The sequence below is a fragment of the Nannobrachium achirus genome (genome assembly GCF_963921795.1).
Source record: "Nannobrachium achirus genome assembly, chromosome: 6".
Classification (NCBI taxonomy): Eukaryota; Metazoa; Chordata; class Actinopteri; order Myctophiformes; family Myctophidae; genus Nannobrachium; species Nannobrachium achirus.
The window spans coordinates 60096421-60114081 of NC_137815.1; the positions used below are offsets into that span (position 1 = coordinate 60096421).

Consider the following 17661-nt stretch of genomic DNA (forward strand, 5'->3'; position numbering starts at 1 on the left):
TGGATATATTAATGCACGACAGATGTTCCAAAAAAATAAAATAAAAAAGAGAATCCATTCACGCTGAAACCGAGCCAAGGAGAATTTCAAAACACTGATACCCTTTTCCGCACGCCTTGCATTCCGAAAACACAAAAGTGATTAGCGACGCGGCTGAATATTTATAATCTATTATTGCAGTGAACAGAGCTGGAGGAGAAGTTTGACGTATAGCTAAATAATACAGGAGTTAGGACTGTCTACCCCCCACCACCTTGGCAAGCAGCAGAGCAACGTGCCCTGGATCATTTTCCACCCAACAGACGGCCAAGGCCATAACGAGCAGGGACGTGCAGAGAATGTTAGAGAAGCAGGGGCTGACATTTCTAAAAGGGCCTTTTGGTGAAAATATTGAAAATAGCAGACTTCCAAGCTCACAACGCGTCACGCTGCGACGCGTTGTGAGCTTGGAGGTCGGCTATTTTCGGTACTTGATACCACACTAAACTATTACTTAATTAATGCTGATCCCGCGATGACTCGCGAAATATTAAAAGGTATCTACAGTGCCGATCCCGCGATGTCGTGCGAAATATACTGTATACAGTAAAGCTGGCGCTGGCTACCTTCGGTCCGGTGAATAACCCTGGCACGGGTGAAGTCGCCGATTCATCATCATCGCGCATCCACGTGCACACAATAGTGATCCCATCCCTTAGAAACCAACAGTCTTTCTCATCTTTACAGTCCATTTTCTCCAAAAAACACTTTTGATGCCAAGGATGGCATTGGATTCTCGCTAAAATAGCACAAGCATGAAGGCATCCATCTTAGATCATTGTTTACGCTCGGGACCGGAAGTAGTCACGGGTGAATCTTGAACATCATCAAATGGGAATTGTGAGCTCGATCTACTTCCGGCCTTCAAAATAAGAGAGTTGGGGAAAACGACCAGCACTTTGGACAATTATCCCTTTCATGTCGGCGGCACGAAATCGGTGAAAGCACAATCAAGTCAATACTGGAGATGTGGCGTAAGTAACGGTATAGATTTCTACACAGAGAGGGAAATTCTTTCAACATAAGATGCTGCATTAAAGTTTAGGAGAGTTTGGAAAAGGCAATTCTCTTGAATGCTGCCTTCAGGTATGGCATGGAAAAGGGGGACATTTGCATTTCTTTCACCATAGTTAAAAACTGCATTCATGGTCTGGAGAGGGCACTTTTTACAGACGGGTAAAAGGGCAGGGGCTCAAGCCCCCGTTTGATGATCTACGGTATGTGTGCACGTGCCTGATAACGAGCATGGGAAGCTGTTCACAGTACAAGTGTAACGCCCGGGAATCAAACTCAAAGCTAATATCTTAAAGGACAACTCCTCCCTAAAACACTTCTAGGCTCATTTTCCTACTTATATTGATCCAAAAAGACTGTCCATGGGGTCTATTAGGCAGAAATGCCCCTGTTGTCCAGTTTCCCCAGCAGAACCCAGCAGCTCTCATAGCATAGAGTGGAGCTTATAAGCCTATCGCTTTTACACTATTTGTTGTGGTCAAAAGTGTTTTTATTTTTCATGAATGTGTTAGTAGTTGTCATTACAAACACATCCATGTCATCGTTGTCCCACACAAGCCCTCACACTCTGCTAAACAGATGTTATTCTCTTATGTGTTTTGCCGAGTCCCGGAAAAGATGCCCTGTAATTTAGCCACTACTGTCACTTTGATTGGCACCTGTGCCAAATAATCACCCCAAAACATTATTTATGAGATTGTGGTGGCTTGTGTTGGAAAACCAAGGCACGGATGTGTTTGTAATGACAACTAGTAACACATTCATGAAAAAGAAAATCACTTTTGACCACAATAAATAGTGTAAAAGCGATAGGCTTATAAGCTCCACTCTATGCTATGAGAGCTGCTGGGTTCTGTAGGGGAAACTGGACAACAGGGGCATTTCTGCCTAATAGACCCCATGGACAGTCTTTTTGGATCAATAAAAGTAGGAAAATTAGCCTAGAAGTGTTTTAGGGAGGAGTTGTCTTTTAACTAATAGGCTAAAGGGGAATTCCCCCTTGACCGGGGAAGATATTGGGCTTTTTTTTGGTCATCAGGCAGAGGCTCTGACTCTGAGCCACACTACTGCTGCGCTCACCCCCGCTTTGACCCCCCACCGCCGGGGAAACACAATCTGGGTCACGGCACAATGTAACACCCCGGGAATCGAACCCGGGTCTCCAGCGAGGAAAGCCAACATCTAAACCAGTGGTTCTCAAACTTGGGTTCAGGACCCCAAGTGGGGTCCCCAAATTATTTTGTGGGGTCCCCAGATGATTAGCTTAACGTAAAAAAAAAATCTCACTCAACGGTAAACAAACCTACATAAGGGTATACAGGGTATCTGCACATTTATAAAGTGACAATTCAAGGGCTTTTAAGGACTGTCAAATATTAAGTAAGCAAGAGGCGAACATTGTGAAAATAGCAGATCTACACGCTCACAACGCCACACACTGTGGAACCGAGTCACATTCAATGTAATACCTACAAATTCCAAGTGCTTGTCAGGGTAGTGGTCCCCAGTTCATGTATGTTTATTTTTCGGGTCAAGGCTTAAAAAAGTTTGAGAACCCCTGATCTAAACCAATAGGCTAAAGGTGAATTCCTCCTTAGCAAGGGGAGATATTAGGCTTTTTGGTCATCAGGCAGAGGCTCTGAGCCACTACTGCTACACTAGCATAAGGTCACTGTCGGGCAGAAACCTTACATCTCCACGTTGAAACATTTTTTTTAATGAATGCTCCACTTACAGTAAGATAGTGTCATGCAAAAGTAGCAAAAATAGCCGATCTAGAAGCTCACAACGTGTCGCATCACGACGCATTGTGATCTTGTAGATCTGCTATTTCGCTGTTTATTTGAAAGTGAAAATGGTTAAATATTGAAGCAATGAATAGTATTAACAAGAGCTCAGGTCTAAATAATAACTATGTTGGATCCATTGGAACATAGGTTCTTCTTTGTTCCATTCCCTGAAGAAAATACATTTATTTGGACATACAAGGTTTCCACCCGACAGTGAAGATAAAGGAAAACAGCAAAGGGCAGGATCTTTCTCAGCCGCACAACCTCCAATATGTCAGTAGATTAGTCTTCCTTATGCTGGCTGTGACCCAGCTCATTAGGTCATTCTAGTCTAATTAGTTAAAACACAGACTACTGGAGCTAGCAAAAAAAGAAAAGAAAAGAAAAGAAAAAAAGAAAATAATGAAATAACTGCTAAATAAGGGGGAGAAATGTTAATATATGATCTAAGAACCGAGAGTCAGCGGGGGTGTCTTCGCAGTGAATGGAAATAGTATAACAGGGATCTGGTAATTATACAGCTGCGATGTCAAACAATTTACATTGTGTTAATGTCTGTTTATTCCAGCAACAGTAAACCAGATACAGGATACAAAACATTCTCCAATAGCTTTCCATGTAGATTAACTGCTGGCCCTTTGCGAGGCTGCTCTAAACTGGTTCCATGGATAGACCTGCCTTTCTGATCTGGCTGGGTAAAGAAATTCAATAGGAAACACTGGGGTCAAAAGCCAGATCAGGAGAAGTAATTGAATAATTGACCAGAGAACAAAGGAGTCGATTTGGTGGGTTGCTGGGCGGCCCTGCTTTCAGATGCTTATGCACCCTGAACTTTTCGGCCATGGCCCATGTTAATGGTATTAACTGTGTCTGGGGGCTTCGTGACTCAATTCTGGACGTTCTGACCCAACTTGTGACCCCCACCTGACCCACCAACAGGCTCACCAACAAGGCAGCGTCTCAGCGATGGCGATACACCAGCCCCCTAAATCACAATACAGGCCTATTGACTTTATTTCCAACACAGAACTGACATAGTAATGTTATGATTTATGAGTCAAGGGAAAGGCCCGAGGCATTGTTTTGCCACCGTCTTAGTTCTGTCTTTCCCACACCTTGTGATTTATGTTGATACAAACAGAGCAGAATCAAAAAGTAAGGATCCTGTACTAATTGGCTTGAGCTTAGGCTAGATTAAAGAGGAGAGGGGGATTTACAATACCCACAAGACAATGTGTTCGCATTGCCCTATTGTTTCGTCGGCCAAAAGGCTTTACCATCCTAACACCACTTTAGATGGATTACGTTTTATTCAAACTGTGCTTGATCGCATGCCATCTGATTTAATTTGTTCTCCCCCTCGTTAAGCATTTAGTGAGAATCAACTTGGCCATCTGGTTGCAGTGCTAAACTACTGGGAGCTATGATGTCTACGTTGAAGTCATAGGGGTATTGGACCTATAAGATACACTCTAAAAACTGCTGGGTCAAAAACAACTCAACTTGGGTCATTTTTGATCCAACTCACGGGTCAAATAGGGACCAATGCCAGGTTTGGTTATTTTAACGCAAGAAATTTGGTTATGAATGTTGACCCATAAATTGGGTCAAATAAATAACCAAATTATTTGTTTAAAATGACCCAAGATTGTAGTCAATATAACCCAAGTTTTGGGGTTGAGTGGGCTAAATGAATACAACCTGCATGGTCTGGAGAATGACAATGCCAATATTATCTGACATTAACATAATATCAGAAATGTTTCAGGGTTTCTTCTCAGATGATTTGTTCAAAGATTAGTAATATCAACATAAAAGTGCATAATTAAATATATATGCAACAATGTTGATAATAATACTATAATCAGAATAGTTTAGAGAAGATAAATAAAAAATAATCTCAGAATTACCATGAGTTCTTCTCTATCAGAAAAAGCTGGGGGAGGGAGCTCAACCCTAATCTAGCAGCCAAGCACTTACGGTTAGGGTTTAGGCTCAAATATTGACAAATCAAATTCAGACATATGACAGTCAGCTTGCCGAGACAGACACATGGATATGACATATTTAGCATTTTTAGCTCCCAACAGCTTAGAAAATGTCTCTGGAAACCTAGACAAATGCTTTTCCCAGCATGCTTTGCAAACAGGTTTATGGTGCCTGTCCCCTGATTGGCCAAAGCTAGACCACTGACCCAAGTATAGGGGTTACCACTAACCCCAAAAATGGGTCACCCCCAGATACATATTACCTAACTCAAACAACCCTGGAATTGGGTCAAAATAATATCCCAATAACTCAAGGAAGGGTTGTGGCTCTGAGAAATGACCCTGAAATTTGACCTAACACAAATGACCCATGATTTGGGTCAAGAAATGACCCATGAGTTTTTAGTGTGTATACACAAGAGGGCCCCTCAGGTCCTGCCCGCTTTAAGACGGCAGGCTATCCTTAATCCCCACCCCCTTCAGCCTGCAATCGCTCCCGTCTGAGACTCATGAAACTGGCAGGAGGTTAAAAGCGGCTCAGCGAGGGAAGGCCAGTGTGAACCCTAAACTTGCTTAGCCAATCTCGGAGGGTACAGGAGCTGTAGGGTAGATAGGAGAGCATGGAGAGGAGGATGTACCAATCTGGGGAAAGTAAAATATCTGGGTCCATGCAAGCCTTAAAACTTCTCTCTGAGTTATGTATAGTATGTGGAGAACTTGCTCCCAGACTTCCCCATTACTTTGTGTATTTTAACAGAGAGGCATAGGTATATGCAATATTCTATATATAATATGATGGAGAGCCCGTAGTTCCCCATCAATGAGTGAACCTGCAGGCTAAATTAAAGACCCCAACTTACTTCTCTTGAGGAGACGTTTTTGGCACACTTATCTTCTTGGCACATGCTTACAGTCCCAACATGCTAATATTTCTGCCATCTGCTCTGGCACTGAAGCCTTAACCTTGACCTAGACACACAAATGTACACTAAATATTGTAATGATACTGGGGACCACGCACTGGCATTTTAAGAAAACATCTACACCCTCAAATATTTATCAATATCATCAATAATTCAAGACTTCTCTAAATCTAGCGCACACCGTAAATGCACCGTCATTTTAACAGCTACGTTAGAGTGAATTAAGTAAAAAGTATTTTTAGGCTATATGAAATGTAATGTCAATACAGTGTGGGACTCATTAGCAAGCAAAAGCTGCCTCTTTCACACACAAGGCTTCTCTGCACAACAGACAGGAAAGTGTGGGCCTAATGTAGTTTAATGGGCAAGCCTGTAATGGGATTAAAGTAGATCCTCTTCCTGTCAGCCTGCATTAAAATATTCGCTTTGCTAAAGACCGGCAATGGGAAGACAGCAACTCTAAACTTTTCTTCCCCTCTCGCACGATGATGCCCACCCCATCCGCATTGGACGACTAAAGAACAATTAAAACAATGGCAGAGCTAGTTAACATTAAACAGGAAAAGGTGTGCCTGCCTGCCTCTTGATGTCTCTAATGACTGTGTTTCTTTCTTTGCCTTTGTTTTGTCCCTTGTGTGTTCAATCAATTGCACATTTTGTTCACAAAATTATTCACAGCGATTATCTGGCATTTAGTGTGTAACAAAGCTGCCTCTTTTCTGAAGCAAGCGTTCAAAATTCTTTGTGTACTTGAAATAGGACAATCTGAACTTGTGTAAAAAGGACAATCTGAACTCAAGGTTCCTTTCAGTTGTATGTTTGGGGATTTCCTTCTTTCCCCCCCAACTTGCTCCTCAGAATTTGAAACAGCCTATTCTGACCTCTGGCAAAGACACTATCAGCATTCTACAACATGCTTAATGTGAATGCAGCTCGTTTATTATTAAAATTTCAGCACTGGGAGCAAAACAGAAACAAGACACTAAATGAGATTAGGAAGTGGGAGCGATATTAAATAATAACCTTGCCTAATTGAGATTTGGCTCAATTTCACCGCACATCGGCATGCGTGACAGTTCAATTATTGTGCCATTAATATTTCAGGAGTCGTAGCAATAGTACATGGACTGGAGATGATCTGGGGACTGGGGGAAGAGGGTGGAGGAGGAGGAGAGGAGAGGGTGGGGGTGGAGAAATGATGTGAGGATCTGGGATGTAGAGGAATGAAGCCCGTTTAAAGACAGATATAGAGTGGTTTCGCTGATGAACTGTGTGTGTGGGGGCAACGGGTGACCCTGTACGCCTTGACGTTTTGATGAAGAATGACCCGCCTGACCTGACATGAACTTTCATGACTGGGAAGAGAGAGGAATAGCTCCCATGTCCCATTGTGATTTTACAGAATATTGCGCAACAGCTGAAGCCGAATCTCATTCCACATGCTGGTATTAATTAAAGATCTGGAAAAGTAGCCTTGTGTTGTTCCTTCTCTGCAACAATCTAATTTGTTTTGTTTTGCCAGATCCATGAATCTTACCCCAACCCTCTCAGGCAAGATAAAAAAAAAAATATATATATATATATTTCACAATTGGAGATGACTTGAAAAATGATGATCTAAGTGGAAAAATAAATAAAGAAAAACTAAACTAAACTAAAAACTGAAAGCTTTGTTAAAAAGAAATACACAAGCATCATGCCTGTCCCACATTATTTCACAACCTTTGTGAGTGGTACGGCATAGTGAGGATTTCACTTTAATTATGATGGCCCTTTGTGCCACTTGTGTCTGGTTCAGTGGTATACAACACGGTCCTGCAGAACATATTTAGGCTAAACCAAAACACAAAGTGTGCAGAGCAAAGCCTACATCACTATACCACCACCATGAAGCAGCCAGCCATTCGTGATTACAGACCACATTGATTCATCTATGTGCTCAATGACACCACTTTAATTTTAACTGAGCATTGGAGCGTGTCACACGACACAACCATAAATCATGGGGGTGTGTATGCTCAACGTGTGATTGAATCATGTGACATGTGACGCTCTTTGAGTCCACGCTTGAACAAAAAAATAAATAGAGGTTTTGAGTGGTGTACTGCACCTGTCTGCTTCACAGCTTACAGGTCTTTCTTCTTTTCATTTCCCCTCTGATCTGGACACTTTGAAGTCCCAGAGAAGTGCCCTCGCACCCAGGACAGTATAATCACATTAGTCTGTGATCCTCGCTGAGTGGCCAGCAGAGAAATGAATTCAGGAATATTATTTTGCGTGAATGAGCGCAGCATGCTCCCCTCCTCGTTCACTCACTCCATCTGACTGATGTTGGCAATTTCCCAGGATGAAACTTGTGCCCACAGCCAGACGTGATCGATGGGATTTATATCCCAAATCCCCACCACTATCAAACCCTAAGCAATTTACTTCTGCCGAGATACCGGAATCTCTGATTTCCCACTGAACAAATATGATAGTTGAAGAGAAAAAACAGAATGCAGTATAAAAAAATGCAACTGCCTTGGAATCCCCTACAGGTCTCGCATTTAAGCTAAAGTGATATTTGCGTTTCCAGCCAGACAGTGAAATTCAGGGTCTATGGTGAATATAAATCCTCCGTTTGTAGTTCCTGCTCTGTGCTACAGAGGGACATCTGGACATTGTTACATTGGGTGAGATGTTTGACACAGCTGTCGGAAATACGGCTCTGTCCAGCCCCCTCCATCACTTGATAGGTTTGTGAGTGGGCTGCATGTGATGGAAAATGGAATGTAGTGAACTCAAGGTCAGCAACTAATGATTAGAAATACGACATTGCTGAATCATCACAATTTATATTACAGGCTGTCATGGTGTACTATGGACACAACAGCATAGCCTACAATAGCCTACATGTCATACTGTATACTATACAGTATACATAACAGTAATGCATAGTCCAAAACATCCCTATCCAGGGTATATCGTAGTAGAACATTATGTGAACAAAGGCGAATCTACAAGCAATGTTTGTAGATCGCCTATTTTCATCTAAGAGATTTGGTGTAGAGGTGTAGAGGGAAAAAAGGATATAGCCCTGTGGGATCCCATGCAATAAAGTACAGGTTTAAGTGGTCAGTTGAACACTTCATCTTAACCAACTGTAACTGTACTTGTCTGAACAAAATAAAACAATATATATGGTATGTTGAGCCCTATCGCAGCTAAGTCACAACATGTGCTGATTGCATGCATCATTTAGCTTTCATTAGTGTTTCATGAGTCAGTGTAATCCTTTATGCAAATATAATGTGTGCCAGTTAAATGAAGGAAAATAGTAAAACCCAGTCAAACATTACACCTTGTGTTATTGACCAGTCACCTGGAAGTCCCCCCACTAAATATACGTTTTGAAAACAAAGTATTCAATATTATCCATCACCTACGAGCTCATACTAGTAGCCTACATGAATAACTGAATGATCTGGCTGTTGCAGTAGTCATATTGTTGATACACTTGTACAGTGCCTAATAGCTCTCTATTACCGTACCAAATCTGAACATCAATAACCAAATATTTCAGCCAAGGTAATTTTGTGTGAGCAACAACAGTGAGCCAGCATCAGCGAGTTGATAATTCATGCATGCAGCCATGCACAAGACAATGTTATGCATGCACACAATTACACCTGCACTGATATTTTCTTTCTACTGAGCGATAACTGTATTACACATGTAATTTGCTCAGCTGTTGCACCATATGACACAGTAAACTGTCGAGAATGAAAGAATGTATGCCGTATGGTTTTTCAAACTATTTTTGTACCCTGTCAAAAAGGCAAACGTCAATTCTGTTTGAGAATGTCACAGGTTTCAACAAACAATTTGTAACTGTAATGTGTGAAAGATAACCTCTGATGAGGAAAAACAGCAAGTAAGTACCCTAACCCGAACCCTTGTACAGCAAGCAGCAATTTCTATTGGGCATCTACTGTATACAGAGTTATCATTTATCAAGTGATCAATAACACATTCTGAACAAACTCCACAAAATCAATCAGAGAGAGAAAAAGAAAGAAACTCTGATAATGCTTGTCATTTAAAGCACAGCGGTTAATACAAAACATCCCTCCTTTATCGTTTCAACTAATTCAACATGTGAATAACAATGACTCTTCTCCGTGGGAGGGATTCTGTTTGTGTCGAAGTGTGCTTCTTGCTGCACGTGCAGGAACCAAAACACGCACCGCTAGACACACGCTGCCACTACAGCGCGTTCAACAGCTCGCAGAAACGTCTCAAGACAGTAAGATACTTACAAGTCTCAACTTCATTCTCAGAGCTAGTCCCTTCTGAGAAGATCAACTAATCCTCTCCAGGCAACAGAATCCAAAGGAAAAGCTAAGCATAAATTAGATGAAAAAGATTTTCTGCGAAAACCAAGCATACTCTGGAAGTGTCTGCCTGCACTGTAGCCTGTCAGAGGCTAGGGAGGCAGAGAGAGAGGGAGAGAGGGAGAGAGAGAGAGAGAGAGAGAGAGAGAGAGAGAGAGAGAGAGAGAGAGAGAGAGAGAGAGAGAGAGAGAGAGAGACTGTAGACACATATGTTGCCAAAGCCTCCAGCTTGGCAAAAACGCTCATTAAGCCACTGACAATCATCCCCACAAAGCCCGATCTAAAGGCTATTCACGGGGTGTGTACAAAAGAGAGTGGAATACTGGAGGAATGCAAGTTCCATTTAACACACACCCCCCAGTGTCACCGTAACATGTTTGCTGCACCTGACGGTTCACTTAAAAGCCTCTCTTAGCTTCACAGATCAGCCGAATGGAGGGGAAAAATGACTAGGATATGAGGTAGAAGCACAGACCACCTGCTGAGATCTATCATCTGTTGCGTTGTTGCTCCTTCTACATAACACATACAACAATACTCTTTTGTAATTTGGGGGCACTATTTTATATGACGATGTAAATAGTCAATCTCTAATCGAATCAGCTATTCTTTCGAAACATTATTGAAAAACCTCCCTACAACTGTAGGTCTCATATCATATATGAGACCATCAAGAATACGCATCCATCTAATCTTTGCTGGTCTTTTATGTTTGCTGTTCCTGTGAGGAGCTAATGAACCTGTGTATCCTCCTGAAATGTAACAAAGAAATAAAGAAAGAAATAGAATTGGGCAAAGGTAAAGAAAAGACCTGACTGTTCCACACTGGTGAACTGGGATATCACTCCAAGACTACACAGATGGGGTGAGTGGAGGCAGGCTGATCTGTCAAGTGAAAGCACAGAGCAGAGAAGGAGTGCTGAGACTGTCGATAAGAGCCTTCCATGGCCCGACAAAAACTGCAGTCTCTCTCCCACGACACACAGGAGGGGGGGAAGGGAGGAAGCTACCCCAGTCTGGATGATGTATGGCGTGGACCCTGGTCTGAGACTTGGGTTTTAGCGGCGCAGAAAGGCATAAAATGAAAAGGGGAGGGGAAGAGGGTCATGCTTGAATTATGCTGATGTGGGTCGTAGCTGCTGCAAAAACCAGCCAAAAGGCAGCAAGGCCTATTCTGATGGGACACGCAGCCACAAATAACGAGGTTATTATCACTCAGGCCTCACAAATGCTGACAGTTGGGAAAAACGGTGGGAGAGAGACTGCATTACCTTTATAAGACTGTTTGATAACTGGGCTGCCTTGTTATGGGTTCAATGCACATTAAATAGGCCAAGCTATAAGCAAAATAGTGTCTTTTAGGTTAATAAGTGAATTTTAGAATTCAGTTATTAACCTATTAAAACCGGGAAAGCATCTGTTGTCAATTTAGATTTTAGCGTTCTAGATTTTAAGAGATCTACAAGTTCTAGCTTGTACATCTTTTTTTGAAAGATCTTGATATAATCGGCCTCAAGTCTTAATGGGTTAATTCATTCATTACATACAATTTCAGATGTAATACAAATGTTACCCTTATATGATTTTAGGGTTCAAGGGTATTAAAAATAAACGTTTTCTTTTTTTTTTTTTGCATTTATTCCCATTTTCTCCCAAGTTTAGTTTTTATGCAAATTCATTCCTCCTCACACACATTTCTGTGTTGTTACTGCTGTTGTATTCTACTGACTCACCTACCAGTGAGGAGCCCCCACCGGGAGGACCCAACACTCCCCGCTGACAGGTGCCGCCCATAGGGTTACGTGCAGTGAAAGATCTCCCCTCCCCTCCAGGCTTCCTTCCCCCGAACATGGGCCAATTCACCCTTTGTCAGCCTTCTGATTGGTCCCTGATTGACCAACCAGCAGGCTCCAGAGAAGCTCCTTTTTACTGAAACCAAGTTTAAAATGAGAATTGAATACACAGAACAACAATAAGAAGCAACTGAATTTCAATGGTAGTGGATGGAGAGAAAGGACTTGTGTCCCATGAAGACACAGCAACCAATGGGTGCGAAGAGGGGTGGGACAACGGGCGGGACTTGACAAAGGGTTAATTGTGTTTGTGTTTAGATAGTCGACAAAGCCGGATGTACCACGGTGGATTTGAACCCACAACCTCTGTGGTGTTGAGTGTCGTTTTATTTTACTTTTGGAACTTGCCATTTGAGCTCCTACCAGACAGCTGAATGGCTATAACCAAAACATGAAACGAAGATCGTTGGTGTACTTTTGCCATGTGGTTTTAAATTGGCACCATCATGTTAACATACTGGGGAAGAGCAGGATGAAGGAAGCCTCTATGTCGAAGGCTCTGGTACTATCTGTGCTGTCTGAGGACACTGGCCTTTTCATAATGAGCGCCGAGTGCCAAAGTCAGTAACTGAGAACACTCACAAGGGCTCGGCAGTACCCTGCGCCAGGCCCTCAGAACCCCTAAGCACTCCCTTTGAGCAGCAGCAGGATGGAGCTGCCATTATGACCACACAAACAGAGCAAAGCCTTATGAACTTTGCACAAATGCTTAGCGCTAGGAGCTGGACAGTTCTGGAAGCCCGGAGAGATAGGTAGGCTACAGGCGTGGCAGGTTGCCAGTTCCAAAAAGCTTTAGTGTTCATGCACTCTCTGGGCGGACAACAAACCCTGACATTGTCCTGGGGAACAGCCCCGGGAACAGCCTCTTCCTCTCTCTCCCTCTCCCTCTCTCTCTGTCTTTGGCGGTCCAGCTCATTCACACTTCCAGTCCGGCGGATTCAAAGGTTTGGACATGACTTACAGAGGCAAAAAGGCAAACATTTATTCACACGTTGAAGTCAGGGAGACCCGCATGGGAAGTGAAGAGTAAGCAATTCTTGCAGCCTAATAGACACAGAATCAGTACAGCAAGATTTTTACTCTGAGCATTTAACTCTGAATGGACCATTTTTACACTTTCAGAGCCAAATGAACACTGAGGATTATATTGCGTACCCACCATGTTTTCAAATGTCATTCACTGGATGGCTGTCGAGTGCTGATTGCAACATTTTCCACTCTGTGGATTTGAGATGGTGACTGGAGGGTTTCAATGTGGTTTGACCCATCCAGACCCAGCCAAGGTGAAACACAGTTGAACGCGATCTGTAACAGAACATGTTCACATGTCCCCTTAATTTATGACACTTCTCTTATCTCCCTCGAGCAGCAATCACTAAATGTTATCTGAGCATTGCAAGATAGAGGTCTGGTAACCCCCGGAATTAGAAACATGCTCTCTCTCTGGAGCCGCACTCCCCCTCGGGCAAATTATCAGCAAGTCAGAGCAACAACAAGCCCGTTACTAATACTACGGCCATGTTTCCTGCCCTCAGCCTTGAGAGCAAAGAAGAAACATAAGGGGCAGGGAAACCGATAGCAGGTGTATACATCTCAGCGGCAGTCGTCACCCTCGGAGTAACCTCGACATCAGGCTGTAAGTGCTACAGCATGTGTTGCAGTGATCCATGAGCCTCCGTCACTCCTGCTTGGGTTGAGATAACACCAGCCCATGCACTCAGGTATTAAACAGAGCGTCATACGACAGAGTGAAGGTAAAAAGCGCTGCAGGTCAATGAAGGACAGTTTGACTTGCAGATGGGAGAGCAGTGGTGGGAAAAGTACTCAAATGTTTTACTTAAATAAAAGTATCGATACTGCAATGTAGAAACACTCTGTTACAAGTTGAGGTCTGGAATTCAAAATGTACTTGAGTAAAAGTATGAAAGTATTTGCATCAAAATGTACTTAAAGTACCAAAAGTAAAAGTACTCATTAAGCAGAATGTCCCATTTCAAGTTTTCAAATGTATAGAAATATTTTGAGAATAGCAAATCTACAAGCTCACAATGCGTCGCATCACAACGCATTATGAGCGTGTAGATCGGCTATCGAAACGTATATAGGGTTGAAGTCGTTAATGTATGTTTTGTAATAATAATCAATCTACACAGTAACCAGTAACTAAAGTTTTCAAATAAATGTAGAGGAGTAAAAGTACAATATTTGGATCTGAGATGTAGTGGACTAAAAGTAAAAGTATTGGAAACTGGAAATACTCAAGTAAAGTACTGTGGGAGAGCACCGCTGACTGTTGCAGTATAGCACTGAGGCTCGTTTAGGCTGGTAACGCCACCGTTTGGCCGATATGCTGCCGACACACAGTATGAGGTTTTTAATTGAACTTCAGGCACGAGGCCCATTCTGCCAAAAACTCGTCTGTTGCTCAGTCTGTCAAGAAACGGTCAATAAGCTTCAAACCTGGCAGCTGTAGACAGACACACAGCAACCTGCTCGACTGGCTGACGCTGTACATTACTGTCGAGGAGATGAACAACGATGCATTTTGTATCGTTGCTCTCTTAGATGTGTTGCTAGGTTACTAGAGGGTTCGTATCTTCCTACTGACGCCTTCAGCACTAATGACACGTTGTCCAGGATTGATGCATTATGGAATATTTGACAGCCACTTGATCCATAAAAAAAGAAGAAAGAATAATCCACTGCACTGTGTAAGGACCTCTACTTAAACTCGAGTATTTGGAGAGAAAAAAAAGAAAATGGATGAAACAAAAACGTGTTACTCAAAGTCGCTGATGTGTAACGGGTACTGCTGCTGACCTACGACAAATGAAAAGCAGATGAAATTCCGACAATCAAATTGCCCGCGTTTCGTATGCAATTCCCCATTAAGCGTGGCACTTTAATGGCCTCCCCAATTGTTTCCAGATCCATGTTGACGTGTGATTTATTCAGCGTGGCGCTACAAAAGAATAATGCGACGAAGCCCATACATAAATGTACTGTAGCCCCAGATAAATCACGCGTAGCATTCGAGGGAGGCCGTTTTATCTGTGCCTGTACTTCAAGAACGCTATATATTAAGTAGTTCTAGGTCTTTGTGGAGAGGTATATGTGAGCAGACATAGTAAAGTAGGTGTGTCCTCTGTGGTTGTTTGGGCTGGAAGTGTCTCGGGTGTGATGCAAGGACAGAGAGTGAACAGGGGGATAGAGACTGCACCAGACCAGACTGCCATCCAACTCCCTCAGCTAGACGCCCGGGCCATCAGAGCATCACAGATGGTGCTCTCAGCGATCATGGCAGCGACCATGGGATCTCTCCTCCTGATTAACACACCTACTGAACACTTTGTGCACACAAACGTCTGTTCCACATACATCAGTCTGCACAACAAAGTGGTCGGTCAGGTTGCATGGTAAGCAAACAGTAGGCCTGCGCTTGTGCAGCCTGAATGATGAAATCACAAAAAAGGCAGCTCTTTAATTCGGGGTGAGTTCATCACTGGGTGGCAACTCATTCGGGAGATAATAGAAAGGAATATTTCATTTTAGCAGATAAAAGGGAAAATGGGTACACTGGACAGTGAACAAAGACGGTCCCTGATATACTGTGCCATTTCTTATCTTCGCTCTAGACAAGTTTAGATGAAGTGTCCACTTGGAACCCAATTTAATCATGTTCCCCCCCAAGAATCAATATGCTATTTTCCCCCGGCAGGTCACTTTTAACAATGCGAAGAAGGGCCCCTTGCTCTGGAGCTATTTGGAGTGTGTACACAGCTGATGGCGAATACAGGGCAAATACAAGCCTGAAAATGAATTCATTAAAATAAATGCGCAGTCTCTCAGTCAGATGTGTAGGCCCGGTAACCGAGCTTGGACTAATCTAAATAATAGTGTGTATATGTAGTATGTACACCCTATACAAAGGGCATTCATAGTTGTAGGGTTCACCACACAAACACGCGTGCGCACACGCACGCACACACGCGCGCGCACACACACACACACACACACACACACACACACACACACACACACACACACACACACACACACACACACACACACACACACATATAAAGACATTGGTGTAGAGGGGAAAAGATCACACCCAGTGTGAAGTGAGCAGTGCCGTTTATGAGTTAATTTCATTAAGCGTGGTCGTGGAGGCTGCGCAACAGCACTACTGTGTGTGTGTGTGTGTGTGTGTGTGTGTGTGTGTGTGTGTGTGTGTGTGTGTGTGTGTGTGTGTCTGTCTGTGTGTGTGTGTGTGTGTGTGTGTGCGCGTGTGTGCGTGTGTTGCTCACCCAGGTGTGTGTGTGTGTGTGTGTGTGTGTGTGTGTGTGTGCGTGCGTGCGTGCGTGCGTGCGTGCGTGCGTGCGTGCATGCGTGCGTGCGTGCGTGCGTGCGTGCGTGCGTGCGCACGCACGCGTATGTGTGCGTGTGTGTGTGTATTGCAGTTGATGCTCAGGCTAGACTCACTCAACAGCACGCTCTTTGGTCACTCAGTGGTACTCAGGCTACAGACCCACACACATACATACATACATACATACATACATACATACATACATACAATACATACATACATACATACATACATACATACATACATACATACATACATACATACATACCGTACATACACGGGCTACAGACCCACATACACACACGGCCATGCTATGGAGCGGTCTACCACCGCTCAAAAATACAACTTCCGTAAAAATTCAGCCCCACCTCCTAGAACGGTCTCTGCCTCATCTTGTCACCAGGCTTTTCTCTTCGCAGATGAGTAAGCCTGGCTACGCGAGGCTAGCCTATTACAGACATACGGACATACGGATGTACAGACATACATACATATATACAGTACCTACATACTGTACATACATAAAAACATACATACATACATACATCAGTACATACATTCATACAGTACATATACATACAGACATACAGACAAAGCCAGATGTAGGGCCAAAAAGGGGCCAAAGTAGACCCCTGGGCCTGGGGGACACCGCAGGTCAATGAAGTATATAGGGCCGTGGTTAAATTGCCCTCTTCCAGACAGAGCAGCTCAATTGTAATTGGATAGAAAGATCCTGTGGGCCAGGGAGCAAAATGAGAAGATCATATAGCCCTTTCCTGCTTTCCTGAGCCTGGCAGCAGCCCACCTGTCACCCTGGCCACTATCTGCACCACCCTCCCCCCCAACACCACCACCCCCACCTCCACTTTTTTTTTGTCAACACCATGACTTAAAAAAAAACGGTTGTTCTCCTCCATATGTATCGGACAACACGAAGGATTAATTATTTCCAGAAAACAGGCTTTTTTCAGCCCATAGTCGTATGAAAGGGAAGAGAAGAGCAGATAATTCAGCTGAATGCACTCTCATGATAAGGGCTAAGGATCTAATGGTCTTTTAAGGAGTCTGCTGCTGGCTAAACCCCCCCCCCCCCCCCCCCCCCACACACACACATCACAGGGGTCAGCCCGTAGGACCACAGAGGCAGGGCAACCTACCTTGCTACACGGCTAATCCTGCTGCGGAAAATGTCTCTGGGATCCGTCTCACTTGAACGCACAGCAAGAGATGAGCAGGCGGCCCAATGTTTGGGGTGAATTAAAGATGTGTGTGCGTGTGTGTTTGGTGTGGGGAGGCCATGTGTGTT

At 43.5% G+C, this 17661-nt stretch overlaps 1 protein-coding gene across 1 annotated transcript in view; it reads right to left on the minus strand.

Moving 5' to 3' along the window:
• chl1b (cell adhesion molecule L1-like b) overlaps positions 1-10195 on the minus strand; it is a 50587-nt gene extending 40392 nt beyond the window's left edge. Inside the window, exon 1 of the mRNA XM_080728483.1 lies at positions 10056-10195. The gene's annotated coding sequence lies outside the window, so the exon portion shown is untranslated. The remainder of the gene's footprint in view (positions 1-10055) is intronic.
• Positions 10196-17661: the final 7466 nt, after the last annotated feature.